Raw genomic sequence first — 25877 nt, forward strand, 5'->3', positions numbered from 1 at the left:
AAATGATATGCAAATATTTAATGTGTTTGTTGATCAAAGAGAATTCTAAGCCATATGCTTCATTTACTTAAGTTTTAGGTTTTGATGGTTTTCGGCATGGTAACTTGCTGTTTTGTTATGTTTCTACAGTTTTATTCATGCTTATTTGTATGCTTAATTTTGAGAGGGTAATGTCTCCTAATTGATATTTTTCATTTTCAAGGGTTTATTATATACTCATATATGCACACTCTTGCATATTAATGGTAGGTTTATGTATATTTTTTGTGTATAAGATAACTGTACGTTGATGCATTTTAAGTGCTTTTGTCATATATACACACTCTACACACCTCATTGGTTGTAGCGTGTGTGTGTGTGTGGGTGTGGGTGTGGGTGTATACACAAGTATGAATTTTATGTATTTCCATGTGTATCTGTGTCTATGTGCATGTCTATATAGGTACCATTCACTTTACTGAGTGTTAATTTGGTTGTTAAAGGGAACTGCATGTTCTTTCTTGTGAATATTTAGTTTAACAATTTTATATGTTTCCAATTGTCCATGTTGCTGATAAAGGTAGATGGGTGTCTATTGGGCTTGGGAGTATGTGTGCATGTCTGTAAATTAGGATTAGATTTAGGGTTAGGTAACTGGATAGTTTGTGTTGTGTATGTAGGTCAAAGTGTGTTTGTGTGTGTATGCACATGCTGGTGTTTGCTGTTTAGGGTTAGTATAGGGGACAGGCTTGGTGCAATTTCTGTTCTATGTCTGAGTATCTTGATTATTGATACAGTTAGGAAAGGAATTTTCTTAAGGTAATATGCAGTATTGTGGCTAGGACATGGACAGGCTTACAGTTAGCCTCTCTGTCCACTCTTGTTTGGGGCATGGACAGGATTACAGGTAGGTTCTCTGCCCACTCTTGTTTGGGGCATGGACAGGATCACGGTTAACCTCTCTGCCCACTCTTGTTTAGGGCATGGACAAGGTTTTGCAGTTAGCCTCTCTGCCAACTCTTGTTTGGAGCATGGGCAGGGTTGCAATTAGCCTCTCTGCCCACTCTTGCTTGGAGCATGGACAGGGTTACAGTTAGCCTCTCTGTTCACTCTTGCTTGGAGCATGGACAGGGTTACAGTTAGCCTCTCTGCCTACTCTTGCTTATGTATGCATGCCAATCCTAACCTGCTCCTGCCTCAGTGCCAACACTGCACATTACCTTACAAAAACCTTTTCCTTAACAGTACCACCGTTCAGACAAATATTGTCTGTTGCTACTGATAGGGCTTTTGTTAGTTTCACTGATCACAAAAGGATAGCGCTTGTTTATCTTTTTCAGTCAGTATCAGTTCAGGGAACTGAGTTTTTAATTAATGGATTGTCAGTCTGCAGTGACTGGCAAAAGTGGTATTGATCATTCTTCAGATCAACAATTGTTTTATGTAAAATATATTGACACATACACACACACACACACACACACACACACACACACACACGCACACACACGCACACACACACACACACACACACACACACACACACACACACACACACACACACATACACACACACACACACACACACACACACACACACACACACACACACACACACACACACACACACACACACACACACACACACACACACACACACACACACACACACACACACACACACACATATATATACACACACACACACACACACACACACACATATATATATATATATATATGTATATGCATATTTATATTTACACACTGACTTGTCATACATGATTAGCATACTGGTATGTTTTGCAATGTCATTAGCAGCATATTTTTGTTGAATAAGTTCATTAGCTGCATTGAGCACTGTCTGAAAAGGATATTTGCACTTGTTTTTCAAACATCAAGAAATTACAAATTATTGCTATGACTGGATTATAGCAAACATGCATATATCAAAAAGGAAGAGCTGTACCACATTTTCTGTCACTTTTGCATTAACCAGAGACCTTTTTGCAGATTTTTACCTGGAGACCTGGCGACACACTGCATGAATTTCTTAGCACTTCGGGAAGTACTTTATTCTGCCCAAGTGCAGCATTTTCCCTCTTTACACCCTCCCTCTCCATCCTGGTGTCTCTTCAGTTCTATTCCTTTCCCTTATGCTCTACCTCCCTCCAGCATGGCACCCTCACCTTACTTTCCTTTGTGAAGACTAAAACAAAAGTATGCATTTCAGCACCCTTGCTTTTTACCCCAGCATTCTTTGATACCCCTCTTAGATTTGCTCAGCCTTGCCATTTTCTTACTTAGCTTCCATCCTTTCTGTTGTATATCTAAAAAGTCATTGGTGTCCCTTCTTCTACGCACCTCATTTCATACCATTTAGGCCATGTTGTTTTGTCTTTATTGCTAGCCACAAATTCTTATGCGGCCACATCAGCCTTTTCTTTTTGTGTTTTTTCCTCTTTTTTGTACCCCTGTCTATAGCTTTGAATACTACAACACTGACCCATTCCCATAGTTTGTTTACTTCCTCAATATGAATATGGTCTCCTAGCTCAACTTTGACAATCTTGCCTAACACAAAATAATTTACTATTCTATAATCTTTAGTTCAGTTATCTTTGTCTTTTTATTCTTAGCTTTGCTTCTGGTTAGAAAACATTGGCGTAATGGTTGCTGGTTAATGATGGTTTATCCAGGATATCAATGGCACCCTTTGCAACACACATTTTCACTGAAATGTAATCACTGTGTTCTTTTTTGTCTAGACTGCTAATCCCCATGTGTGATTGATTCTGCAGTCATGAGAAGACATCCTATTAGGTACAGTCCTGTACCAGTTGTTGACCTCATCATTATTTATCTTCACTCAATTCCTACTTCCTGTAAAGCTTTGACTCTGCCTGTCTGCTCCTGTCAAGTTTATACCATCTAAGACTTTTAGCTTATTCCTGCTACCCCACTCTTAACACTCTTCTCCAATATCTCATCCTCCTGTCTTTCTGACTGAAGACTTTATGTTCTGTATCAAGCACCATCACTTAATTTATTTTTTATTCATTTTATTGCATTTGTTTACTGGGAAAGTCCACTGGCCCTAAAAGAGCCCATTTTTCAGTGGAGGCCCAGGGAGAAAATCTCCAACAAGAACATAGATACAGAAAAAATATAAACAATAATTGGTACAGAAGAAGAAGAAACAGTGTTACACATAGTAATTACAAGAATATATACAGAACATGTACATAAAAACAGGAATCTAGTTGGTTTGATTACAATAGTATATACAGAAAATATACATTAAATCAGGAATTTAGTTGGTTGCCAAATAAATTCAATCATTGAGATATAAACAGAGGTATATTAATCAGTATTATTGCACCAGTATCAACAAGTGATGAAAAAGATAAATAAATATGGAGAAAGTATCATCAGTCACTAGTAGTGAAAGGCATAAGAGTTTAGTTATCATATAAGGAGAGGGCAGTGTTTAGGTTATAGAGCGGAACATAGCCAGGAAGAGTTGAGATGATTTTTCAGTATTTGTTTGAAGGTGGTGGTGCTGCCTGTGTTTCTTATAGAAGGTGGAAGTGAGTTCCATAGTTTGGCGATGGTAAAGGAATAGAGGAGTTGACCAGCAGGTAAGGTGGGCTTATCTGCTTTTAGAAGTAGATGATTTTCAGATCTTTGATGCCTGCTGGGATGGTATTTGGCAAGTAGAGTTGAGAGAGCAGGACAGTTTGTGGGTCTGTAGGTTATTTTGTGTGCTGTAGTTAGTTGGGTGAATGAGAGATGGTGGGAGAGTTCCAGCCACCCTAATTGTTTCACTGACTTACAGTGGTGGGATGAGAATCTGGCCTTGGTGACAAATTTTGCTATTCTGTTGTAACACATTTCAAGTTTGGATTTTGTAGGATTTTGGATATTAGTGAGGAGAGGGGCACCATAAAGGAGAGAGGGTAATAAAAAGGTAGTTGCAAGGTCTTGTCTAGTAGAGAGGCTAAGAAGGTGTTGGTGCCTGTAGAGCATACTGAGCTTTTGGTGTGATTTTTTATGTTATTGTTTATGTGTAGGTCAAAGTTAAGGTTTTCATCTATAATAATGCCTAGTAATTTAGTGTGTGGGACAAATTCTATAGTGGCATTGTCTTGGGCTTGTATAGTGAAAAGTTTTTTTTATCTAGGGGAGTGGTTTTCTTAGAGGTAAAAAATATTGGTTTAGATATTTTTTGGATTTACGGCAAGATGATTGTTAAGCGTCTTAGATTCAGTAGAGGCGAGGGCATTCTGGGTAACTTGCTGGAATTCAGAGCTGGAATTTGCAGTGCATATTATTGTAGAGTTGTCAGCATACTGGATTACTGAGCATTGTGGGAGAGTGAAAGTTGTTAATAAAGACGCTAAATAAGAGTGGACCAAGTATGGAGCCTTGGGGTACCCCTGTGGAAGTACTGAGGAAGGGAGAGTAAGACTGTTGCCGTTTGGTGGATAGCTGCCTATTGGAGAGATAGCTATTAAACCACTGTAGGGTAGGAGGAGAAATGTGGAGGGTGGACAGTTTAGAGAGATGGATAGTGTAGGAAATGGTAACGAAAGCTTTGTAGTGAAGCAATTATTTTGCCAGAATCCCGTGCCCGGTTAACTGTATCAAGGAAGGATAGGAGAGCAGTAGTGGTGCTGTGTCCTGGTCTGAAACCATGCTGAGTGGGTGATAAAATTTGATTTTCAAGCAGGTAGTTGAGGAGTTGGGCATCGATGCATTTTTCCAGCATTTTAGAGAGGGGTAAGAGAATTGCTATGGGTCGAAAGTTTGTGGTGTCTGCATTGGTCTCGCCTTTGTGTAAGGGGAGAATGAATGCTTTTTTTCTAGATGTCTGGGACAAGGGATTCTTTAATTGATCTGTTAATGAGTATGCAGATGGGATAAGCTATAAAGTTTGCTGCAAGCTACCAGAAGTGTGGGGGTAGATTTTCAGGGGCCAGAGTACAGGGTTTTAGCTTAAGTAAAAGTTTTTTTTATTGTAGTGGTGGTTATGGGGGAGAATTTTATGTTACAGTTGAGGGTAGAATTTTTTCTGGGATGATTTGGTGATCAGTTGTCTTGATGGTGGTGGTATTAACTGTAGGAAAGGTGGTGGTTAGGTTAGCTATGGTGTCAATGAAGTAGGAACTGATGAGGGTGACATGTCCGGTAGTGGGGTTTTGTGGGTCAGGGGATGGGTTGCTTTGAGAGCCTGGGTGTAATAGCTGGTTGATGGAGGAAAATAATTTTTTGGGATTATTTTTATGTTGGCTTTGTAGGTGGAGGTAGTGGGCTTTTTTATCACTAGTTATTAGATGTTTTGCCTGGTTACAGAGTTGCTTGTAATGTAGTAGAGTTGAGGGGTCTTTGTTTTTCTGCCATGATTTCCAGATTTTATCCCTTGTGGACATTATTTTTTTGGTGGATTTTGAGAGCCAGCTTGCATGGTTATGTTTTATTAATTTTTGGCAGCTGGGTGCTTGCCTATTTAGGATGTCTAGAAATGTTGAGTTAAAGAATTCAGCAGCCTCATTAGGTGGTAGGGGTTTGAAGGGCAGCCAGTTTACTTTAGCTAAAGTTTCATCAAATATGGATGGTTGGAACTTTGTAAAATTTCTAGTTGATATGTATTGGTGTTGGCCTGGGGTTGGAGTAGTTTTGCATATGATGTATGCTGGGTGGTGGTCACTAATTGTATTAGGTAGTATGCCAGCAGTGATGACATTGTAAGGGTAGGACACTAATATCCAGTCTATTGTAGAGCCCCAATTGTTATTCTTGTGAGGTCTGGTGATGTCTTCAATTAGTTGGGAGAAGTTGTAAAGATTTATGTTTTTTGAGGGGTTGTTGTGGGCAATGTCTAGCCAATCAATATTTACATCACCTAGAATGATGGTTTCATTATCTATATTTTGGGAAGTCCAGGCAAGTATGTTTTCTAATATTGGTATGTTGTTTCCTGGAGGAATATACAGAGCAGTTATGCATATGTGTTTATGGTTGTTCAGTTTTAATATAGAGATTAGTACTTCGGCTGGGGAGAAGTTGGGTGTTGGTTTTGAGTAAGGGAAATAAAGTATATTTGCTAGGGAAGAGTATTGCTACTCCTTCTCCTCTCTTGTTGGGCCGATCGACTCTCAGGCATGAGTAGCTTGGGGGGAGAAATTCAGTGTCTTTTACATATGATTTCAACCAGGTTTTGGTAGCTGCTATAATATCTGGGTTGAACTGTGAAATCCATGCATGGAGTTCAGGTATCTTGTTTCTAAGGCTTTGGAGATTTATGGTTGATAGCATGAGAGATTTACTATGTTTGCTGAGGCTGAGGGGAGTTAGGCCTGGGTTGGGTTGTAGATCACCGCACTGGGAAATAATGCTTTGGCAAATTTTGTGGGTTATGCTTACAATTTTCTTCCTAAAACTGGTATAGTTGCTGCTGGTGGTGTGATAATGGGGGTGTCTTTGTAGATGTAGAATTTTCACTTTGGATAGTACAGAGGTATTAGCTCTGAATAAGCTAGGGTGGATGTCTGAATAACTTGATAAATGTGGGTTATACGTGGTGGTTGTACAGATAGGAGAAGGAGGTATGTTGGGTGTCTGAAAAGTTGTGATTATTGTTAGGAGAGAGAGAGGGTATGTGAGAGAAGTGAGATTGTAGTAATAGAAGTGATGGACATGATGGTGGTTGAGTGCAGTGTGACAACACAATGAATATGAACAAGATAGTGATTGTTTAGGGGATGGAGGACTATATGGCCCTATTTCAAATGGGTGGGGAGGTAGAGTAGTCAGGAGGAATGGTATGACTGTGGGGAATAATTATGGGGGTTATGGGATAGGTGGAAGAGAAGTATGGGAGGAGTCAGGCTAGGTATAAGGTTGATGTCATGGGGGAGGGGTGGGGATGGGGACAGAGTAGGGAGTGTAGTGAGCTCAACGATCTCAACGAGCTCAACGATCAGTTTAAGGTGAGTAATCTAACTTCTGGCCAGTAATGCCTGTCCACTTGTCCTTCAGTAGTGCTTGCAGGTCTTCATCTTATTGCCCAGAGTCCTTGTACTGTAGAGTAAGACAATATTGCCATATTCAGAGCTATATCTGTATAGCTTCATCTTTTTTAAAACTTTTGTCTATTTCCAGTAAACCGACTCTATCATCTACTTTTGTGTCTGTCCTTGATTATTTCCATTTTAGTGTAAAGGTGCAATCATTGAGCTATACCTTTCCAGTCCAGCATTATGAACAACTATCCCTTTTCATTGGTTCATGAAAAAAGGCGAGGATGCTGCATTTGTTTTGGCATATAGTGTGAAGCCATGGTCCAAGCACCATTGGCTATACCCACGTAGAGAATTTGCAGGTCTTCTATGTATTTATGACAGCTCTAGATTTGCAATTATTGGCAAACTTCATCAGGGACATGCCTTTGGTATTGATGCTAATGTTAGAAAACTAGGTAATAGATGAGTGGCCCCAGGACCAGTTGTAGTCCCTGACAGACACTGCTGGGCTGGGAACTATTATTTTAGTTGACAGTGCACCTGTAAGACTTACGGACTGGGTTCTTTCATTAAGCCAATTTTATTTTCAGTGGGTATCATAGGTGTATAAATTTAACTGGATTAGCTTACCAATGATGCCCAAGTTTAGCATGGTATCAAAAGACTTTGACCAATTCCAGGTATGCCATGTAAATTGATTCACTGGAGTCTAATGCCTGTATGACTTGTACAAAAAAGTTCACCGGGTTTAAGAGGCAGGATCTGTCTGTAACAAATCCAAATTGGCTATGGTCCAGGGTTTGAAGGCTGCCTATGTCCTTATGTATGGGGTTCATAATTATGCGCTCTTTTGCCATACAGATAAGGCTGGTGAGACTTATAGGTTTACAGTTGCTGCAGTGAGAATTGGGTCCCCTTGTGGAGTGGGATAATAGCAGCAGTTTTTCATACTTCGGGTGTGACTTCAGTGGAGAGACTAATAGGTGAAATGATTTCTTAGGGATATGGATATGCCTCTACCAGTTACAATATATAATTCAGCATTGGCTCAAAAGGAGTGAGAGGCATTAAGACCCCGCACTGTGGGAGTGCTTTCAATGTTGTGAAACTAGTTTTCAGTGACTACTCATATGTCAATATTCTCAAGCATTAGGAATGCCTGTGAGGAGTGCGACTTTTTGCTTAGGCTTCTAGTATTGATCATTTGCTGATTTTATATAATTTTGAGTGTGGTTGTCTATATGGATGCTTTGAGTGTGACCTTGCTTAAAAAAGACACTATGGGGAAAGAAAAAGTCTCATCCATTATATGGCAGTTATGAGGACAGAGATGCAGATCATCCAAACAAAAGAATCAGGGTTGTCAGCCATCGCCTCCCAGTCTAATAAATGTTTGATACACCTAGAAGAACACAAGTAGTTAGCCAATAATTAAATTTAATTTATTTTTTGTTTGTATTGTGGCATTATTCTTGGCAATGGTAGGATACTGCACAATACTGGTTTCACTCCCTTTCCAGACACCTCCATCATGTCCCTCTTTCTATGATCCAGAGGTGCATCTGAAGTCATTCACTTCCACCTGTCCAATGATCAGGTCATATATGTACATGTGTTGAAGAGACTTGTGGGCTTTAATAAAGTTAAATATCCTGGCACCTGAAAGGGTACTAACTATTACCCTGTCTATGCTCAACCTGGTGAGTGTAGCACCTGACTGACTATGGAGTCACCTATAATGAGGACATTGACAGTTGGACTAGCTTAGTCATGCTGCTTTAAGGCCCTCTATGTACTTATTGCATGACCCCCTGTTGTCTGTATTTCCTATAGAGCTATACATTTGATATAAGCTGTTGAGTTTGGGTTATATACAGGAGGTAGACTTTACACATGTTACACACAGTATTTTGGTTTTAGTAGGAGTTTGTTAACAGTAATCATAAGAGTGTCCATGCACATTCTCAGGATCCAATGTGCTATAAGGCTTTCAACAGGGTGAGGGGTTGCATGTTTATTTCTCATGATGACCAGTGCTGCTAGATACAAAGTAAGTGAGGATATAAGGAAGGGCTGGATAAATATTACAGATATGGAAGTTAGTTGGACTGGTTTTTGTGTTCACTTCAAGTCCACACTGCCCAGTGCAGCTGGTACTCACAGTCTGCAGATCAAAGCAGCTAAAAGGAGGAAGGGCATGCATATAGTTGCTGTCTCTGCCAGTTCAAATTGACTTTACTACTGGTACCAAGCCTTTGCTGTTGGTCACTGTCACAACTGGTCTTTATAGTCTTTAAGCCTTTCTGTAGGTACTTGCTGATACTTTTAGCATTTCTGAGAATACAGCCTTTCTCCCTGCATCTGACTGCCACTTTTCTGGCCTTACTTATTTAAAACTTTGGTCACCTTCTCCTGTGTTTTATGAGTCTAAGGCCCAGTTTAAATTTCATTGTAATCTAGTCTTTCTTCTCTTTGTTGCTTACACTTCTGCTCCCTGTGTGATTAAGTCTGCAATACTGAGTAGCCTCTTCTGTGTCCCCATAATGGATCCTCTCCTGTTTCACCTTCTGCCTAATTTCACTTTCCCTTCAATTTGTAACCTATATGGCCCCACTAGGATAGGGATATGAAGCCCTGACTGTGGCCCAAGTTTTATAAGCAGTTTGGGCAGCTGTTGGCTGTGGCATGGTGGGGGAGGAAATGATGAGTTAGGAGTGGCTGACCTCTCCACAGGAGCAGAGTGTAGTGACATGCTGTGGAGCACATATGAGGAATGGTAGTGATGGTGGTGACTCCAGAGCAGTACACATCTGTGGCTGTGTACTGTTTATTTTAAAGGCATCTACATAAACTTGATGGGCACATTACAGTGTTAGAGGCTGAGGCCCTCAAGGTACCATTATATAGTCAAGTGATCCCAGTACCTGAATATCAGTAGAAGGTATGTAGTAACTGAATACCCCAGCTGGCATCAATATAACTACCCTTGCAGAATTTTGGTTAGCACTGTAGTTGGTGGAAAAATGTGCTCTATCACCTTTCTGCATCCATTTCACTCCGTCATTTTTTTCTCTATAGTGGTTATCTTCCCTCAATCAGATGCATTTAATATGTTCTACATGTGAATGACTTCACCTTTATTAACATGAAATGCTTTCATCTTAACAAGACTTCATCAGACAAATCAAACTAGCCAAACATAAGCTTTATATATCTCCCCAAAATCACATTTGAAACCACTAACTAGAATCACAAGTGCAGATGATGCAAAATCTTCTAAAATACATTGACTGAATTCTGTTGAGGTATTGTTAAGATGAAATCACTTAACATTATATAGCTGCATTCATAAGTACTGTCTTTTTATGGCCTTTATTTTATTTTACTTTATTTATTTTTACAGTTTTTACCTTTAACTGGAGTATACAGATTTGCTATGTTATTTTACTTAATTTAGCAGTATTTTTTTCTAAACAAGTTAATTATGGAGCCATTTACTCAAAGTAGAAGTGATGCAGAATTTTTATTCTTGGTACTTATGTATTATCACAACCACGTTCCAAACAGGTTGATAATACGCAAGTACTGATGGTTTTTACCTTATATTTTCCCGACAGAGGAGTGGGACAGTACAGTACAGAATAACTCACTTTAAGTTGTTCTTTTATTTGCCTTGTCAGGTATTTGCCAGCTGCTTCACAGAGTAAAAATAACTAAATGCCAGAATCATAGCTTAAAAAGACGCACAACAGCTGTCATTTTTTAGCATTCACTTACCCAAACAGTAAAAGGATCTGGAATTTTTTCAGAAGGAGAAAATAAAAAAAATGTATCCCCTTATGATCATGTACAATGCTTAAGGATGGTACTGTTCTTTTCACAACTATAATATACAAAATATAATGGATGCTCTGACCTTTTTTACTGTGTCAACAACCACAGAATGGCACAATGTTTTGCCTTATCTTAACCAGACTGTTTACACTGTAAGATCTTAATTGTGGATGATATACTATTGTTTGAATGTGCAAGTACTGCACAGCTTATGATGCAGAATGTTTAAGTCATTAATGTTTCGGCCCAATTCTGTATAAGAATAAGTAAGGCTACTTAGGTATTATTGGTTTGGAAAGTGGCTGCGATAATACATAAGTACCTTATTCTTGTATAGAAACTTAATGGGTATACAGAGCACATTTGAAAGACAGGGAACTTGGATCACTATGCTCTGGATAACCAGTGCTTTAGAGTGAGACATAACTTTTGATGCTTCCAGTTTAGTTAATTCTGCCGGGGCAGAGTCGACAGAAAGCAATAAAATGGACTTTGACAAATTTTTGGAACAACCATCTGTTTGAACTACTTTGGTTTCAGTCTGTGAATGTTAATTTAGGTACCTGCTCCTGGTCCTGTTAAACATTAAAAGACAAAAGCTGAAGTCCATCCAGTGGGACAATTTATATGTAACAGAAACTGTTAAAGTGATGAGGGTCCCCAGTGTTTTTGAATCTTTCCCTATTGTATCAGCAAATAATCTGGGTTGTTTATACAACTGGTAAATATCTTAGATCACACAGATTTTGAAATTGTGAATATCTTGGTTCACCCAACAAGTACTTGATTAAATATTTGAGGAGGTATGGAATGCCAGTCCAGTGCTCGTTTGTGATTAATTGTGCAGTTGCTGGTAGAGAAAACATTTATTTTGATTTGTATTGTATTTTTAACACTGATTTTCACTGTTTATAGGAAGAAAGGGGTAGCTAGTAGACAAGAAGATTCATTTTGGTTTACATCCGATTGTTTTACCTCTACATTTCACTGTTTGTTGTTAGAAAGAGATAGGTTTCAGATAGGCAAACTGTAGCCAACCCAAAGGCCCCAGTCATCTATAAATTCACACAGACTGCAAAGAGAACAATCCAGAGCATATCTAAATAATCCTGTGTTTGCTTGTGATTGTTTGTACAGTTGCCTGCAAAGAGAAGATTTATTTTGATTTTATATTTTTATTTTTTACCACTGTTTTTCACTGTTTGTAGAAAGAAAAACTCAGATTGCAGACAAAAAGATTTACCAGAGTGTTAATTTATACTTTTTGATCTTTACTGTTAAAAAGAAGTGTGACTGTGTATGATAGTAAGACAGGCATTCTAGCTTTTGTGTGACTTTCAAAACTGGTACTGTTAAAACAATACTTTGATTTGCCAAAGCACAAGTATTTAGTACAGTGTAGTAAAAGGTATGCATATTTAAAGTTAACACTTGAGAAAACTTGTGATCTGTGTTTTTCTTGTCAAACATTAGATGATTTGCTTACCAGTGAGTGTGTTGAGCAGATGGAAAGAGTACTTTGAGGGGTTGATGAATGAAGAGAATGAGAGGGAGAGAAGGTAGGATGATGTGGGGATAGTGAATCATGAAGTGCAATGGATTAGCAAGGAGGAAGTTAGGATAGCTATGAAGAGGATGAAGAATGGAAAGGCTGTTGGTCCAGATGACATACTTGTGGAAGCATGGAGGTGTTTAGGTGAAATGTCAGTGGAGTTTTTATATAGATTGTTTAATGAAATCTTGGAAAGTAAGAAGATGCCTGAGGAATGGAGAAAAAGTGTTTTGGTACCAATTTTTAAGAATAAGGGTGACGTGCAGAGCTGTAGTAACTACAGAGGGATTAAACTGATCAGTCACAGCATGAAGTTATGGGAAAGAGTAGTGGAAGCTAGGTTAAGAAGGGACGTGATGAATAGAGATCAGCAGTATGGTTTCATGTCGGGAAAGAGCACTACAGATGCAATATTTGCTCTGAGATTGTTGATGGAGAAGTACAGAGAAGGTCAGAAGGATTTGCATTGTGTTTTTGTAGACTTAGAGAAAGCATATGACAGGGTGCCTAGAGAGTAGCTGTGGTATTGTATGAGGAAGTCGGAAGTGTCAGAGAAGTATGTAAGAGTGGTACAGGATATGTATGAGGGTAGTGTGACAGCGGTGAGGTCTGCGGTGGGAGTGACGGATGCGTTTAAGGTGGAGGTGGGATTACATCTAAGATCAGCTCTGAGCCCTTTCTTATTTGCAATGGTGATGGACAGGTTGACAGACGAGCTCAGACAGGAGTCCCTGTGGACTATGATGCTTGCAGATGACATTTTGAACTGACGTGAGAGTAGGTAACAGGTGGAGGAGACCCTGGAGAGGTGGAGATATGCTCTAGAGAGAAGAGGAATGAAGGTCAGCAGGACTAAGACAGAATATATGTGTGTGAATGAGAGGGTGAGGATGCAAGGAGTAGAGGTGACAAAGGTGGATGAGTTTAAATACTTGGGATCAGTAGTTCAGAGTAATGGTGAGTGTGGAAGAGAGATGAAGAAGAGAGTACAGGCAGGATGGAGTGGGTGGAGAAGAGTGTCAGGAGTGATTTGTGACAGACGAGTACCAGTAAGAGTGAAAGGGAAGGTCTACAAGACGGTAATGAGACCAACTATGTTATTTGGGTTGGAGGCAGTGGATTTGACAAAAAAGCCGGAGTTAGAGCTGGATGTGACAGAGTTAAAGATGTTAATATTTGCACTGAGTGTGACGAGGATGGACAGGATTAGGAATAAATATATTAGAGGGTCAGCCCAGGTTGGAAGTTTTGGAGACAAAGCCAGAGAGGCAAGATTACATTGGTATGGACATGTGTTGATGAGGGATGCTGAGTATATTGGGAAAAAGATGCTAAGGATGAAGCTACCAGTTAACAGGAAAAGAGGAAGGCCTAAGATAATGTTTATGGATGTGGTAAGAGAGGACATGCAGGTGGTTGGTGTGACAGAGCAAGATGCAGAGCACAGGAAGAAATGGAAGCAGATTATCCACTGTGGTGACCCCTAACAGGAACATCTGAAAGAAGTTGATGATGATTAGCAGTAAATCTAGACTTATCACACATGAATGCTCCTGCAAGTACAGCAGTGCATGGCTAAACCAAGTAAGCATCCAAAGAACACAGCAAGCACTTGTAGAATATATTAAACCAGCATTTAATTATAAAATAGCAAGACAAACCAGTTTCGGCATAAACATCAAAGCCTTCATCAGTGTGAATAAGGCTAACACCAAATCATATTTATATAGGCTCCAAACCAACAAACAGTGATTGTAATTGGCTGATCATAACTGACCATTAAGTCCAGGCAGGAACTAGCCTCCCAGTCTAACTATCCATTTGATTTGGCTGTGTTCTTTGGATGCTTACTCGGTTTAGCCATGCACTGCTGTACTTGCAGGAGAGTTCATGGGTGAGGAGTTTCGGTTTCCTGTTTCCTGCTGTTGTTTGGGGAATTAGTCGGCATTTGTGCTGTTTCAGGCCCTTGAAGCAAGAATGGAATACTCAGTTTAGCCATGGACTGCTGTACTTACAGGAGTGTTCATGGGTGAGTAGTTTCGGTTTTCATTTTGCCCCTAATACTTTCCTGGTGGATGGTTATGTTTATCGTTTCATGAAGGTTGGTCCTTTCATTTAAGTGAAGTTATCGTGCTTCATTTATTTTGGCTACATATTTTGCATTAGCGTATTTTTATCAGTGGCAGTGTTTTTTGCGAGTTTGGGTACATCATGTCTCATTGGTCAGCTGGTGAATTGGAATCGTGAAGGACTCCTTTAGCTAGCTGGTATCATCTGTGTTATACCTCCTTGTATTGGTGTTCATTCAATGCCTTTTGCCATTACGGGGTCATTAAATGGACATAGCAGTTGTTCAACCATTTTGGAATCAAGACTATCATCATCCTTTTGGATTTTAGACGTTTTGAATTTTTTTTACATCATTGGAACTTAATCCTTGTAACTGATTGTAACTGTTTTATGTGATTAATTAACATATGTTCAGGGATGGAACCAGGACTTTGCTCATAGAAAGTATGTGTGTTTAGGTTTATTGTGCATTAGTAGGTTTATATGCCTGTTGTATTTTCTCTAGCAGGTGTTGAGATTATTGATACGGCCATTTTTGTAGTCTGTTTTCATCACTCAGGATTGGATTTCATTTGAGAAGGATTTTTTTACCCTTTTTACATTATTTGGACTTAGCCTTTCTTCAATCTTTAATACGAGGTCATTGAATGGGTACCAGTGTTGCTTTATCGCTTTTTGGACATATATGAATAAATTTTCAGATTGGGACAGTCGGAAATGTTTGGCATCTCATTATTTTTGATTGGATTAATCAGGGACATCCAGGACGGACATTTATTGTGTATTTCTTACTTAATATTGTTTTGCTTGGAAGTTGGTATTACCTACAGATGCATTTATATTGTATCAGATTATATGCAAGCTACATATTTTGGCAGGTACATTATTTTTGATTTTACAGGCCTATTTTGTGCTTAGAGTCATTATTATAGGTGGGGCCCATACAGGGTTGCCAGACGTCCCTATTTGGGCAGGACTGTCCCGAGATCAGCAGCCTGATCCCGAGTCCCACCCTGCCGGTTTAAATCCTGGCCAGCCTCCGCTTTGTTTGTTTTTTTTTTTTGATTGTCCCGTATACCTGGCATACGGGCCAATCAAAAATTGCTAAACACGGAGCTTCTTGTGTTCCGCATTAAACACAAGAAGCTCCATGTTTAGCGATTTTTGATTGGCCCATATGCCGGTATACAGGCCAATCAAAAATCGCTAAACATGGAGCTACTTGTGTTGAATGCGGAACTGCAATGCATTAAACATGAGAAGCTCCGTGTTTAGTGCAGAGCTACTGAGCGAGCTCAGTTCTTTAATGTGGAACTGTGTTCTGCATTAAAGACCTTTGGTCTTCACTTGCCGTGAAGACCTTTTTTTTTTGGTCTTCACTTGCTGTGAGATACCTTCTTTTTTTTTTTTTTGTCCATACCTGGGGGGCTGGAAATCTGGCAACCCTGGGCCCATAGTACCAATATTACTGGATTTATTATTTGTCTGGATTTTGTTATTATTGATGATATATGGGTTTCATGGTTGGTCTGTTAAACAATTTTTTGGGCCTTTTTTTAGCATCTTTTGGGGTCTATTAGCTGAGTCATTGTATTGGAACTTTTCAGGTATGATACACAGGATATGTTTAAATATTGTATGAGTCTGGCAGGCTGGTTTATATATTTTTATACCCCTATATTCGGACACAATATTTCTGTTAATTGTTTTTGTTTAGGTTGTACTTATGGTGCTCACTCTTTTTTACAGATTATTGGGACACGAAGCCTTTCTATACTAATTGATTGGCTCACACATTTATTGGTATTTATGGGTTCCAGGCATTTAAATGTCTTTTCATCTGAATATGATCTAATCTCAGGACCCGCAGTAATACCTTTGTTTTATTTTGTGGCCATTTTGGATTGTGTACAGGACATTCTTTAGTATTCTGGTGGCTATTATTGTGTCTCTGGTGTCGTATTTGATTCCACTTCCTGGTTTTACTCATAATCCATGGCAATTATGGACAGGTGGATTAGTATCATTTATTGATTGTGTAAGCACTTTTTCATATGATGTACAATTTTGTCTTGGGGCCTTATAGGTCATCATGCTTATTATTTATACAGTAACAGTCATATTGTGTGTGATCTAAGGGGTTTTATATTTGATTCATTCCTATATTGACCTTTTGTTTTATGGCACACGTATCTATCCAGCCTATCATATCTTATATTTATTTTAACACAGTGTGTTTCATATCCGTCCTTATTGTGAATACATCAATATGGATTTGAACCAGCTTTTACTTGGCTTATCTTCAGATCATAATGATCTAAGCAGTTTTGGGTTTGATAATCAGACTAATATTCCAACTACTTCTGATCAGGATATACCCACTACAGATTGCAATGATATATTTTTCAAACTATCTAAGAGCATGAAGGTCTTACGGTCTAATGTCTGGCACTTGAGACTTTTTAAGGCCTATATGGCCAAAAATATTAGTCCCAGGGGACTCAGGGTGCAGACACAACCCCTAGTTCATTTAATAGATCAGGAATTGGAGGAGCAATGGACCAGGGCACATCAGCAAGCCTCCATGGGGTTTGTGGCGGCATTAGCCTCTTATTATGATCGTTGTATTGATCAGAGTTTGAACGAGGTTACGTCACTTTGTGAACAAACCAAACAATTTGAGAGACAGGCCATTTACCATTCATGCCTTCAGCAACTTGGTCAGGATTTATTATCTTTAGAAAAGCAATTGAAGGAGAAGAAACTTCACAAACTTAATAGGGATCAAATGGATTACGAGAGGGGGTGGCCTTTTGGCCCTTATAAAAAATGTCAAATTGGTTAATCCAGTGCCCAAATCTGGTAAAAGGAAACTTCCCAAATCTATTTTACAAAACTCCACTTCCTCTTTTGGGGGTACATCTGGAGATGAGTCATCTTTTTTCACGGACTCTGAGGCAGCACACATGCAGGTTTCACCTACACCTAAATGCACTGACAGTGATGCCCCTTTAGGGTTAGAATATGCCGAGCAGGGAGCAAACATAAAAAACACAACACATATTCCAACCATGGAGACCTCATTATGCATGATGAGCAACAAGTGACAGATCTGAATGTGCTTAATATATCTTCATATGTTTTAACAGAGAATCAGCATGGGTTATTGAATAAAGGTTTGAATCTTGTCCCGGCCTTCTTTGTACATGAGGAGGATTTTTGACTGATGTATATTCTTTTGCACGTTTGTTGAATTTAAAGATATTTTTTCAAGATGGGTTGAACAATACTAATGAGGATTTGTTTCTGTTTAAGAAGTCCAATTTTATGCCCCCAATGCATCCCACAGTACAATTGTTTGTTCATAGGGGTCTCCAAGATCTATATGAACAATATGGTAAGGGTATTTCCAAAACAAATAATCTCTCTAATCATGAATGGGAAGCTTTGCATGAGCTTATGAATAATACTGACATTGTAGTTTTGCCTGCTGACAAGGGCGGGGTGGTGGTGGTAATGGATTTGTGCCAGTATAATACTGAAGCCCTTAGACAACTTGGAGATCAATGATACTATATGCCCATGCCTCTTGACCCTAGTTTATCCTTTAAGATACAAATTGATACTTTTATTAATTTGGCAGTAGAGGAGGGCATTATTTCCAAAGCCACTTCTGAACATCTGATGGTGACGGACCCCAATAGACAATATCTTTATTTACTACCAAAGATTCATAAATCTTTATCAAATCCACCAGGAAGACCCATTGTCTCAGGAAGGGGTTCCCTCATGGATCCTTTGTCAGTTTTTCTTACAAAGTATCTGCGACCCTTGTTAAAACATGTCCGAGCAAGAATACAAGATACAACAGAATTCTTGCAGATTCTATCCAATTCACAAACAGAACCAGAATGGTATTTATGCACACTAGATGTTACAGCCCTTTATACTAATATCCCACACTGAGTGGGTCTCATGGCTGTGGAATATTGGTTACAGATCTCTAAACTATATCTGCCTGGTTTTAACACTTTTCTCGTTGGGCTTACTGAAAGAGTTCTAATCATGAACATTTTTTATTATCAGGAGGAATGTTTTCTGTAGACTTGAAGGACAGCCATGCGGGCATCTTTTGCTCCCATATATGCAGATCTGTTTATGGCTTATTTGTAATAACAATTAATTTATGATCCTCTTCATAATATATACATACCCGAGACTGACATCTGGCATCGTTATTTAGATGATTGCTGGTTGATTTGGAAGGGTGATTTGGAATACCTTAATGAGTTCATTCAATATATGAATGACAACAAGTAGGGTTTACAATTTACATGTCATCATGACCAAAAACAGATAACTTTTTTGGATGTTTTGGTCACTAAGAATTTGGATGGCACCCTTGATACTCAGGTCTTCCATAAATTCCCCGAATATAATTCTATAGAACATGCTACCAGTTTTCATCTGCCACATGCTATATGCAACATTCCCAAATCACAATTCATTAGGCTTAAACGGATATGTTCTGATGCTACGCAATATAAGAACTCCAGGAGGGATATGGTTCAGAGATTTAAACGTAGGGGCTATAAGCCTGGGATCATCACCTTAGCTTGCCATCAGGTATCTGGGAAGGATAGGTCGGAATTAATGGAATATAAGACTTAATCCAGAAATGCTTCTACCCAGCTTAGGTTCACTGCTACATATGGAAGGAACATGGACATGTTTTGTCAGGTTATTTATCGTAACTGGAACATACTGCAGGCGGATCATAAACTCGGGCACTTGGTTAATGACAGGTGCCATTTTGGTTTTAGGAGAGGTAAAACAGTGGGTGCATATCTTAATTATTATAAGCACCAATTAACCAGGGAGAAAGGGTTTACACAGAGAACACTAACAGGGGAGGCTGCAATTGGATGCTATCCATGTGGTCATTGTGTCCACTGTAGTAGTATTAATTGAATTAGCAGTTTCACCACTCATAACACTACCAGGGTATATGACATTTGTTTCTTTGCTAATTGTTCTTCGGATTGGGTGCTGTTTCTTGCTACCTGTTCCTGTGGGGCTTTTTATGTGTGCCAAACATCTAAGCCTTTTAAATTTCGGGTTAGTCATCATCTTAGTGACATTAAACATCAAAGGACTAGCAATGCCTTGTATAAGCATGTTTTGTTACATTCCCTCTGCCAGGTTTAGGATTACCATTATTGATATTATTAAGGGCACAAGAAATAATGTTATTGTCTGGCATACAATTTTGGATAACAGAGAAAAATGTATAGTTAGACTGGGGGGCTTGTTCCCGGCTGGACTTAATGGTCAGTTATGATCAGCCAATTACAATCACTGTTTGTTGGTTTGGTGCCTATTTAAATATGATTTGGTGTTAGCCTTATTCACACTGATGAAGGCTTTGGTGTTTATGCCGAACCTGGTTTATCTTGCTATTTTATAATTAAATGCTGGTTTAATATACTCCCCAAGTGCTGGCTGTGTTCTTTGGATGCTAAATCTAGACTTACTGATGAAGATTGCACTCATGCAATTGGAACAGCTTGGAGAACTGTTGTTACATATATTGATGACTGGACTGATGAGATTACATTAGGGAAAGAGGAAATAGAGCAAGTTTAGGAAGGGGAGTGTCTATCATCAGTAAAGATCCTTCGACCCCTACTGAACAAGATAATATCACTGACAACTTTGGAATTCTAGATACAAGTATTCAGCAGTCTAAAAATTTAGAGCATATAAAAAAAATTAAAAAAAAAAGAAAGGAAGAAATTCACAACAAATAACTAGGAAGGAAAATAATCTGATTATTGTATGTAAAGCAAAAAGAATACATACTTAAAAGGAGACTTGTTTATGTAATGCACAGATTACAGGAAAAGGTAACATTTTTCTACCAGAAAACTATAAGTCTACAGGATATGCATCAACTTTCCAAAAAAAAAGGTAGAAAAAAAAAAAACAAGGGGCAGGTGAAAAGGAAGCAATCCAAACTGAATGTAGAAGGATCAAAGAAGTGTAAGAAAAAAAAGAGGAGAAAGACAGACATTGACAACATGGCTCAGGCTGAGGATATACAAAGCCAGCTGGATGAGAATTGTATGCTTGCAAAAGTAATAATGAAAACCATGGGATTAACTAACAGTGATGAAGATCATTCCTTTTTAACAGTTGTTAGAGCAGATATTACTTTATTAGAAGTTGAAGATTATTCATATCTGGTCAGAAAAGATATTCTTGTAACTGGAGATTCAGTTATTAGCGGAAAGATAATGAACATTGAATAGTGTTATTCTTATCTGGACCAAAAACAGAGGATGTGAGAAAGGCCTTAGAATGCCTTAATTTAAAGAATTATGGATTGTTTTTTATTCATGTTGGTACAAACAATCTCATCCATACATCCACATGGACTTTCTGACTGCTAGTAGGGGACTTACAGCTTTCGGAGATGGCATAGCTTGTACGGATGTTTGGATGTATTTTTCACCTATCACATATAGAAAGGAGAATCAGGTCCTCACGAATGCAAAGATTTTTGGGTAAATACCTATATGAAAAAAATATCCCATTTAAAAAAAATGGAAATGTGTACAGTATCCAAGTCTAATTCTGGGCAAATGTGTTTAAACTGGATGGCATGCACTTATCGAGATCAGGGAAATTTTTTCCATCAGCTATTTTGTAATATTCAACAAACACAAGACAGGAATTTTGCCAGGTCAAAAATTTAACAGTTCACAGATAGCAACATTTGATGCATTTCTGATGGTTGTTAACACTAGGAGCATTAATAATAATAGCATTTTTTCCTTGTTTTATTGGAAAAGTTATGTTCCCATATGATTGATGATGTTATTGTTTGTGAAAGTTGGTTAAAAAAAACAATGACTGGAAACTAGTTATGTCAGGGCATAAATGCTTTTACTGTTACAGACATTCTGGGATACTGCGGTGGTGGTGCTGTGGTAGCATTGTCACCTCACAGTAAGACGTTGTCCTGTTCAATTCTCAGCTAGAGCGTCTTCTGTGTAGAGACATGCGTAAATGGGCTTACCTTCGTTGAAGGTTGTGCGTCAGGGCCAGCAACTCGGCAAGTAAAAATCTACTGCCAATCATTAGCGGACCGGAGTTCCGTTGTGGCGACCACTAACTGGGAAAAGCCGAAAGACACAACAACAACTGTTACAGACATTCTAAGAAAAAAATCAGTTGGAGTACTTATGATAGAGATTAAAGACTGTTGTGAGAGCTGTGATTATTACATGTTCAATGATAACACCAGCATATAGATTGTGTAACTGTGACAATAAAGACAATCCTGGAACATATAATAACTGTTCTGTTGTAGTGCATAGATCACCAAAGTCTAGTGCTTAAGACGTAGAGGAATTCATGAATTTCTTGCGTGAAACACAAGACAGAAGAATAATAGTGGCTGGGGACTTAGATTTCCTGGAAACAGACTGAAATAATATTGATTCAACAACATTAGTAATGAAATTGTTTATAATGTATCTTCAGGAGCAACAATTGCTTCAAATTGTAAAAAAAAAAAAAAAAAAAAAAAACTACCAGGCCAGGGAAAGAAACACACTAGATATTGCCTGTGTTCTTTTTGTGTTCTTTAAGATATTACTATTACTTCATGTCACATTTTTCCACCATTAATATGGACAGACAAATTAAACATAGCGTGAAATGAAATGAAGAATATTTTTATAAATATACCGAGCAAAATAGGAAATCATTTTGTAGATATATAACTTGTGGTAGGTGTAAAGACATACAGATTGATAAACTGAGTGTACATGCTAAAATTTATTCTCAGGCATAAAAGACTATAGCTATATTTACAAAATCTTACGCAAAGCAGTTTGGATCTACGAAGGGGGTGATAACTTGTCCTAGTGACATCTAGGTAATCTCAGGTACTGAAATCAAATTAGATTACATTGATAAAGAACTGTGCAAACTGGATCCATAGCAAGTAGAGGAAGGAGATGGAATTAGTGATGATGACCTGAGAACACTTCATTATGACATTACAGTACCATTATATCTACCATTTAGAAGATCGTTTAAATATGGAATCTTCATGGTTAGAGACATGCATTTGTTAAACCTGTCAATAAGAGAAAGGAAAATAGGGCAAACTCAGTCACACAGACCCATATGTTTACTGTCATGTTGTGGAAAAATAATGGAGAAGGTTATAATGGCTAAATTATTGTCAAAACTGGAAAGGTTGAGACTTGAAACCATTTATCAGCATGCATGTGACAAAAGTAGGTTCACTTCCACCCTGTAACATGATGTTCTGTAACAATAGCTACGAATGAAAAATTGTGCTGTGATGTATTTCATATAGATTTAACATCAGCATTTGATAGGATAATGCACAAAACACTGATCAATAAATTAGAACAAGTAGGTATTAATCTATTATTGATAAGATGGATAGCTGCACGGCTTATAAATAGGACATGGCAAGTCTCGCACAGCAAATGGACAAGTGAAATTTGAGGTTACAGTCAGGGTGTCCCACTGGGTTTTATCCTAGGCCCATAAGTGTTTAGATAGTATCTTTCAGATTTATCTTTTTCATATGAGGAGTCCTACATTCTGTATGCAGATGACTTGAAAATGGGTAAACTGATTACATGTGTTACAGATAGAGTATGTCTGCAAAAGAACTTGACTAAATTGAACATTTGGGCACAGGAGGATAATATGCTGATAAATTCATAAAAAAATAAGCATATGAGATTTGGGTGACATAAATTGTAAGCTGAATATTTAATGCAGCACACAGAGATTGAAACCGTAGGTTAATCTAAGGACCTGGGTATATGGGTAGATACATTTTTTTCTCTAATCATATTAACCAATTGGTTAATGATAGTTATAGAACTATAGGCAGTGTAAAAAGATTTATAAAGTTTAGGAAATCAGAAATTAGGACTTCATTGTTTGTTAGTTACATTAGACCCAAACATGAGTATGGAATAACAATATGGAAATCTTATAAGAAAACAAGCATTAGTAAACTGGAAATAATACAGAAGAAATATACCAAGGGCATCCATGGATGTGAAAATTTAGTTATTATGAAAGACTAAAATAGTTGAACATCTACAGTGCCTCATATAGGTATTTATGAGGAAACCTTATTTAGGTATAGGGTATTTAGTGACAACTACCTCTAGGAATGTTTGGGGTTATTAGAAAGTAGTACAGAATCATCAGACAACCTATGCAGAAGATTCTATAGAAATGGGAAGTGTACTAATTGGTTCTGCGATAATAGCTGATGCATGGAATGGACTACCAAATTACATTAAAGAAAACACTAGTTTAAATATTTTTTTTATGAACAGCCTGGGCACTTACTATGGGAACAACTGTTTTGGTAAAAGGGCAGGCTAGAAGACCATTATTGCCCATGCTTGAAATGTGTGTATGTAAGTATGCATGCATTTATGTAATGCTATGGTCACCAAGAACTCTAGATTTGAGTCAGTCAAACACCGATATGAGCAAGTTTCATAGAACTGCAGCTATATGAAGAAATTGTTCAACATATCCTCTTGGTAGGACTAGAAATGTGACCTTTGGTAGATATGCCCATGTGACAGGAGATAATGTCATACAAGTTATGAAAGAACTTGATTTATTTACAAATAGTAAATGGTCTGCAGAGATCTGAAAGATAGATATACAGAGTACAGAATAATGTTTAGCTCTGTATGTGTCAATGTCTGGACCAATCAGAAGATAAACTGATCTTAAGTAATCAGGCACCTAAGCAGAAGTAGTCTTTCTAATACCAGAACAAGGCAAGCTTTTGAAGAGGATAGTAAGGTGCTTAAGAAGATATTGAATAATTCCACTAAATAGTTAAACCTTTAAAAGTGTGCAATCTCAGTGTTAGGAATTTAATAGAAGTTAAAATGACTTTACTGAAAAGATGATTTACATTTGTTGGGTTGAAATGAACTGATCTCTCTAGATGTTCCCTGAGCTGAAACTCTATACTTGTAAGTTTAAATATCTGCTGTACCATTTTTTTACTCTACTGACATTGCATTTAGCATTAATAGTACGTTCACTCTCACTTTGTGTTGATTTTATCCAAGTTTGAAAATTCTTGTGAGCATGAGCAACATTCTAATAATTAACTGCATGAGTTATGACTATCCTTATGAGAAGCATTATCTGATTTTCAAAAATATACTTCCTTGAGGATTCTGAAACCTGACAAATGTGGGGAGTGATCCTAATGAGCAATTGTGAATACTGACATAGTATAAAATCTTTTTGGGTAAACATTTTTTTTTGTGAAGAGGTAACCATGGACAACATTGTAAAATATTATTGTGATTAAGGATGATATCATCCCAGGCTATCAGTTTTAGCTGAGATTACCAAAATCATAAGGATATGTCTTTCCTATCTCTCAGACCTAGAACATCAGCTTGTGGTTTAATCAGTCTATCTGGCTCTTTTTCTTAAATTAAACACTTGAGAAACTAATGTTAACCATTAAAAGCTTGGCATTTTTAAACACCTTTAATGAGATATCACTTAAAATATAAGAACACACAAAATCGAAAAGAAAACAAGCCATATTAACATTTTTTTCCATTTACACACATTATACATTGCATGTTTTTGTTCTTTATAACAGCTCTCTTTCAGTTCAGCATTACATAAATTACTCAGTTCTGGCCTTCTCCTGAAATTTCACTCCTCCTACTCAGGGGCATTATTCTGCATGTATTATTCCCACAAATTCCATTTATTTCTATGTAACTTGCTCCTCACCTTTTCTAAGGATCACTCTTCAAGTTCTTTTATGGCTTTTACAAAATTCATTAATTCAAATCGTTGGTATAGATATTGATTTTTTTTTAATATCACATTTCTATGTCTAGGAAATTCAGATCATGTATCCTAGATAAAAAGAATAATTTTCTTAGTTACAGCCATTTTCCCCCAAGTAATTCTGACAGAGAACATACATTTTGAAAGAAATCAGATTTAACAGAAACTATTTCTGTTACAGCAGACATTGAGGAATTCAGTAACTCCATGCCACACTAGAAAGGTTTAGAAATGCTTAGAGAATATTTAAGTATACACAGTAATTGTTATAGTTAGTCACTTAACACTCATCCAACTGGCAGAAAGAATAGTTTGGGCCTACAAACCTCAAACCCACATACATGGACTTTGGAATCCAGTGACTTACTACTAGACCATGGTAGAAATCGCTTTGTTGTCTAATGAGTATTGTTTTGATCTCAACTATTTCAATTCAATGACAAATATATCTGGCAGACCAAAGATGTTGCTATGAAGGTGACATTTCATCAGCATATAATAACTTG

This window comes from Protopterus annectens, chromosome 7.part0, assembly GCF_019279795.1.
Source record: "Protopterus annectens isolate FY-2018-M chromosome 7.part0, PAN1.0, whole genome shotgun sequence".
NCBI classification, from domain to species: Eukaryota; Metazoa; Chordata; order Ceratodontiformes; family Protopteridae; genus Protopterus; species Protopterus annectens.